General features: G+C 46.3%; 1 non-coding gene across 1 annotated transcript; it reads right to left on the reverse strand.

Moving 5' to 3' along the window:
• Positions 1-3,524: 3,524 nt before the first annotated feature.
• Positions 3,525-3,686, reverse strand: LOC114692185. Its single transcript, XR_003734362.1, has one exon. It is a non-coding gene; the product is annotated as a U1 spliceosomal RNA (small nuclear RNA).
• Positions 3,687-6,919: the final 3,233 nt, after the last annotated feature.

The raw sequence follows: 6,919 nt of genomic DNA on the forward strand, positions 1-6,919 counted from the left end.
AGATATAGCCCAGCTAAGCCAGGAAGAGACAAATGAACTGCTCACAAAGGCCACCTGTTCCTAGTGCCCTGGTCTCTGGACATGGGACAGAGCTGGATGACAACTCCTGTTCTCAGGTCTACCAGTAAGGTGAGGACAATTGCCAGCAGCCTGAGGGCTCAGAGACAGCTCCTCCTTCTTCTCCTCCTCCTCCCCCTCCTCCCCCTCCTCCTCCTCCTTCCCCCTCCTCCTCCTCCTTCTTCATTATTATTATTCCTTCTCCTCCTCCTTCTTCCTCTTCTTCCTCTTTCTCCTTCTTCTTCCTTCTCTGCCTTCTCCTCCTTCTTTCTCCTCCTCCTCATCCCCTCTTCCCCTTCCTCCCTCCTCCTCCTCCTCTTCTTCTTCTACTTCTCTTTTTTTAGGCAGGGTCTCAGGGTTGGGGATTTAGCTCAGTGGCAAGGCCCTGGATTTGGTCCTCAGCTCTGAAAAAAAAAAAAAAAAAAAAAAAAAAAAAAAAGACAGGGTCTCGCTATGTAGCTCTGGCTGTCCTGGAACTCCAATATGCAGGCCAGACTGGCCTCAGACTCACAGAGATCCACCTGTCTCTGCCTCCTGAATGCTGATATTAAAGGTGTGCACCAGGCCCGACAATGGGTCTTAATTGAAGATATTTTGTGTGTGTGTCTAGCTGGGTTTTTTAAGTGTTTTCCCACTTATGACCTCTTTTGCCTTAGAGATGTTTACACAGCTCTGGATATGCAGCTATGTAAAGTAAGTATGTGAAGCAAAAACTTACTGGTAAAGAAATTTATTCTTGGGCTGAGGAGAAGACTCAATGAGTCAAAAGCTTGCCACACAAGCCTGAGGACCTGGGGTTGGATCCGTAGGACCACATAAAGCCCAGCACAGAAGTGTGTGTCTGTGGTCCCAGCTCTGCTATGGTGTGACGGGAGGTGGAGACAGAAGAATCCCCAGAGGCTCTGAGCTAGCTAGCTTGGGCTACACAGCAATTAATAACAAGAGACCCTGTCTCAGGCAAGGCAGTGGGAAGGCAAGGACCAGCCCGGGAGGTGCTTCTACACATGCTCCATGGCATGCAGGAACTGACAGAGCACACACGACTTAAAAAAGATACATGCACACACATACACACACACATAGAGTGAGAGAAAGAATATGCTAAAACAGTTATTTAAGACATACACTTACGCATGTGTGTATATGTTTATGTACACACATATACCTCAGAGTTTCACCATTTATAACCATTTTATTAAAAATGAAAGCAGACTGGAACATGGGTGAGATGGGTGTGCTGGGTGATTTTCACTTAAAGAATTGAATCCTAAACCGGGTGGTGGTGGCACACGAATTTAATCCCAGCACTTAGGAGGCAGAGGCAGGGGGTGGAGGGTCTCTGAGTTCGAGGCCAGCAGATCAACCGAGTGAGTTCCTGGTCAGCCAGGGCTACCCAGAGAAACCCTGTCTCCAAAAACAAACAAAACAAAACCAGCAGCAACAACAAAATTAAATCTTGGTTGACTATCTGATACTGCAGGATGTGGATCTACACTGACTTTTTTTTCAGAGTTGATCAATATTTGATTTTGTAGGAGTCAGTGTCGAGCACACAGCTTCACTTAACTGCATCATACAAAAAAAAATGGGCATTTCAGAAACTGTTGGCAATGCTGCCCTAATCCCATGCCAAGATTCATGGAACAATTTCTTACAAATTTAAATCAGAACCCAGGCAGTAATTAAAAGAAATTTTATTATGGGTGTACTTGTGTCTGTGTGCAACAGTGTGTGAAGGACAGGGAACAATGCGTGGGACTCACTTCTCTTCTACCACGTGGGTCCTGAGCATTGAACTTAGGTCTTCAAGCTTGGCGGCCTGTATCTTTACCCACTGAGCTGTCCTGCCAGCCCTCAAGCAGCGATTTGTAAAAGCAAACATTCTAGCCCAATACAGTTTGAAGATCTCCTAATTGGATACCTACATGCTTAATAACGGTGGTAGGTTTTGTTTTCCATAATTAAATGCGAGCAGTGAATGTCGATGTCATATGGCACACAGTACCTTCACTACAAGGCACAGGGGTTTGTAGTTCAGCACTGTCCGGAACCAAGGTTGTGTGATACCACATAGGTGAGTGACGCCCTCAATACCTTGGATTCATTATGCATCCGATGTTGAGTTGATGTTTGGTAACTGTGCTTTCAACGATATTTTACTGCCGGCAATGTTTTGTGCCCCCACCCCACCCCCACCTTAAATTATACCACTTCTTCCAGGCTCACGCCCACAGTTTCAAAGCTGGGTCCCCAAGACAAACTACAACCTCTGGAGGCTGGCCGCTGACACGAGCCCATGAGTAGTCCCAGCCCCTCACGTACTTGGAATCCATGAGCACGTGGCCCCTGCATGCGGCCCCTGCTCGCCCCTGGACTGCCAGCTACATTCCTCCCCTTCCATCATTTCCCATGCATCCCAAAGAGGAAGAAGTTCCTCTCTTTACTGCATCCCCAATCCTCCCAATCCAATCTGACGGATCCACATTTATCACAGACCCTGACAAGCTCGTGAAAGTTGGGGGTCTCTGCTGAGCTCTCTTGATCCATTAGTTGCAGGATCATGAGGGGTGTCCCAGAAGAGAGGGTGAAGAGGCAACGTGGATGCTCATGTCACTGGTGCTGACTTTCCCATTTTGTGATCAATCTGCCCCCCACCTTGGACCCCAGATTTGGAATCTGTGCTCCAGGAATGAGCATTTCTTCTGGACCCTTTGCGTTGTCCTTCTGGCTCTTGACTTTGATTTTGTGCCTGGACCCCGGACTTGGTTTAGATGTCCGGCATTGGTGGCCCAGGTCCCTGCTCTGAGACTCTCCGGTTGTCCTGCTGTTGGTGTTCAAAGGTCAAGTCAGAGGACCCTCCTCTGTGCTCTGCCTTCTCCTTCCACCACATAGCCTTCTGCTTTGTAGCTCTTTGTATTCGTGACTGGGCCCCTCCCAGGGCTGTGAGCAATTTAAAGAGAGTGGGTGTCAGACATATTTCATAAATGAATGCATAATAAATTATGATCTGCCTGATTGAGGAAGCATAATCACTTGTGATGCTGTTATGAGTGACAGAGAGACTTATTTTTGTCATCCCTAACTTCCATGCCAAAAGTCCCAAGAGGAAGGAAGAAGGGCCTCTGTGTGACTTGTCCCACCTTGAACCAAGGAGCATTTCAGATCTCCATTGATTTCCGTGTGTGTGTGTGTGTGTGTGTGTGTGTGTGTGTGTGTGTGTGTATGTGGTGTGTGTGTGTGTGTGTGTGTGTGTGTGTGGTGTGTGTGTGTGGTGTGTGTGTGGTGTGTGTGTGTGTGTGTGTGTGTGGTGTGTGTGTGGTGTGTGTGTGTGTGGTGTGTGTGTATATGTGTGATGTGTGTGTATGTGCACATGCATGCATGTGTACACAGGTGCATGTAGAATTTGACATCAGGTGTCTTCCTCAATTACTCTCTCCCTTAATTTTTTTTTTTAATGTTTATTCTTATAGGGGAGAATGTGAGCATAGTCTCCGCTTCCACACATTATGCAGTTGAGTTTTCTGCATTTGGGGAAAACACCGGAGTCAGAATGTCCCAAGGATAATGGATAAGCCTCACCCTGGGAAACCACCTTTGTGGTCATGATAACTTCTCTGCCAGCTAAGTATCCAAACTTGTTTTTTGAGACAGGTTCTCTCTCTCTCTCTCTCTCTCTCTCTCTCTCTCTCTCTCTCTCTCTCTCTCTCCTCTTTTAAGAGGTGTTTATTTGGTTTATGTATATAACTTTTGTCTGCCTATGTGCGTGTGTAGTGTGTGGTGTGTTGTGTGTGTGTGTGTGTGTGTGTGTGTGTGTGTACCTGCAGCTGGCAGAAGAGGATGTCAGAGCCCCTGGAACTGGAGTTACAGATAGTTATGATGCATCACATGGGTGCTGCAGAAGTGCTTTTAAACACTGGAGTCATTGCTCCAGCAGCTTGCAACAGCATCTTTGATTGAACTGTGAGCTCACTGGTCAGGGCAGGCTAGCTGACATGAGTTCCAGGATCATTCTGTCTGTATCACTCCAATGCTGGGTATAGATACATGCTAGCCACACTCAGTTTTGTTTTGGTTTTTTTTTTTTTTTTTGGGGGGGGGGGTTTTCGAGACAGGGTTCTCTGTGTAGCTTTGCGCCTTTCTGGAGCTCACTGGTAGCCAGGCTGGCTCGACTCACAGAGATCTCTGCTCTGCCTCCCAGTGCTGGATTAAAGCGTGCACACCACGCTTGTTTTGTTTTTTAAACAGAATCTCACCTTGTATCCCTCAGTGTTCTGAATTTGCTATGTACATGAGGCTGGCCTCCAACTCACGGAGCTCCCCCTGCCTCAGCGTCCTGAGTCTTGGGATTAAAGGCATATGCCTCCATGTGTTCCATACTTGGCTTTTACCATTTTTTTGTGGGTGTTGTGTATCCCCATGCTTTCCCAACAGGCACCTCACTGACTGAACCCTCTCCCCAAGTGCCTCCACTGGTTTCTCTGCACCTTGACCACCTTAACACAGCCTGGACCCAGATGAGTCTGTCGCTTGGGTATGCATTTCAAACTTCATCTTAAAGTGGGATGGCCCCTCAGTATTGCATCATGTTTCCACCAATACCTTTCTTCTTTTATGACTGCTGTAGGTTGTGAGTTAGGACCACAAAGTAAAGAAGAGAAAAATCTCTTCCAGACATTTGCAGCTCTGAGAAGCAGGATCAGGACTGTCAGAAGCTGGCTGGGTGCCACAGCGGGGAAGAAATGTTCCGCCAAGGTGCCAGTCTTACCAGGGCTCCTCAGCTTCTTGCCAAAATTTTAGGAAAATGATGTTCTATTCCCTGGGAGCTATGTTGTATGTGTCTATAGGTGGGAAGTCTTTCAACAAGTATTTTCAATATAAATACCTGGTGTGTATTTTCACTGGATTAAGTTTGCAATTTGAGCTTCGTATTGTGAAATCCTGACATAGGGTTATTAATCACTGCGTGTCATTAAGGAGCCACTGTCAACATTAGCCAGGAAGTGAAGGTTTATAGCATATAGAATCCCATCTGAGACACGGGATTCGCTCCACAGGGACAGTTGACTGCTCTCTGGTTGTGAAGTTTTTCCTTTTGGAGTAATGATAAGTAGGGAACATGGGAATGGCTTTGAAAAGCTAGTAAGATCGCATGGTGGTGAATGCATTTAATCCCAGCACTAGGAAGACAGAGGCAAGAGGATCTCTGTGAGTTTAAGGCTAGTCTGGTCTACATAGTGAGTTCCAGGCCAGACAGGGCTACATAGTGAGACCCTGCATTAAAGGATGTGGTGGTTTGGAAAAAAAAAAAAAACCCGACCCCTAAAGGAAGTAGCACTATTAGGAGGTGTGGCCTTGTTGGAGTAGGTATGGTCTTGTTGGAGGAAGTTTGTCACTGTGGAGGTGGGCTTTGAGGTCTCATATATGCTAAAGCCTTGCCCAGTGAGGCAGACTGCTTCCTGTTGCCTGCAGATCAATATGTAGAACTCTCAGCTCCTTCTCTAGCACCATGTCTGCCTGCATGCTGCCATGCTTCCTGCCATGATGGTAATGAATGAACTGAACCTCTGAAACTGTAAGGCACTCACAATTAAATGCTTTCTTTTTAAGAGTTGCCATGGTCATGGTGTCTCTTTATAGCAATAAAAACCCTAACTAAGACAGAAGTTGATTTTGGGGACTGGGGTATTGTTGTGATAGGCCTGACCATGCTTTCATTTGAAGGAATATGAACCTTGGGATTGTGGATTAGAAAAGCACTTGAGTGCTTTAAGTGACACTTAATGGGCCCTCCTCATAGGCACATGGCAGACAGTGGTGCTGATGAACTGTGGGGGGCTGAATCAAGGGGTTTCAGAGGAAGAGAATGTTGGCAATTGGCCTAGAGACTCGTCTTGAGATATTTTGTTGAAGAATGTAGCTGCTATTTGCCCTTGTCTGAGGAGTCTGTCTGAGGCTAAAGTGAAGAATTTTGGATTAATTCCATTGGCAGAGGAAATCTCAAAACAGCCTAGTACAGACTCTGTCATGTGGTTATTAGTGGTAACTGTAATGAAGATTTATAATGAAAAGGAGCAAGCTGAGCAGGTAAATTAGAATAGGTAAAATTTGGGGAGAAAAGGAGCACCAGGAAGTGGAATGGAGCCAAGTCCTGTGTTGAAGGAGATAAATGGATGAAGAAATGGAATAAAGAGAGTGATGACCTCAGGATAAGATCCCACCCAGCTAAGGGTCCAACTTATGAACAGGAATTAAAGAATAGCTTAAAACAGGGGATGGTGGTGCATGCCTTTATCCTAGCACTCAGAAGGCAAAGGCTGGTGGATCTCCGAGTTTGATGCCAGCCTGTTCTAAAGATCAGGTTCCAGAACAGCCAAACTTAGGCAGTGAAGGAAACCATGGAAAACAGAAAGCTGGTGAAGATGTAATTAGACAAAGGTGCCATGTTCCAGCCCCAGCAAGCAGTAGAACTTGGCAGCTTCAGCCATGTGGTTCTGGCTTTACAGTTAAGGAGAGAGGAAACAGGTTATGGAATTTGCCTCTGTGACTAAAGAAAGCCACTGAGGTTAGGCATGTGTCAGGGGTGCCCCTGAATGGAGGCCTAGAGAGGCCATTGAGTGAAGCTGTGAAGTTGGAGCCTGGATTGCCTTGGAGACCTGAAGATGTTGGAGATGCCAGAGCGGTGGGATACCTGCCCAGGAGAGCTGCTAACAGGAAGTGGAAACAGCCCAAGAGAAAGAAGTGTGTTGTACAAATGATAAAAGGGCTGAGAAAGAAGTCAGAGGAACACCACCCTTTACAATAGCCACAAATTATATAAAATACCTTGGGATAACACTAACTAAACAAGTGAAGAATCTTTTTG

Source organism: Peromyscus leucopus, chromosome 7 (assembly GCF_004664715.2).
Source record: "Peromyscus leucopus breed LL Stock chromosome 7, UCI_PerLeu_2.1, whole genome shotgun sequence".
NCBI lineage: Eukaryota > Metazoa > Chordata > Mammalia > Rodentia > Cricetidae > Peromyscus > Peromyscus leucopus.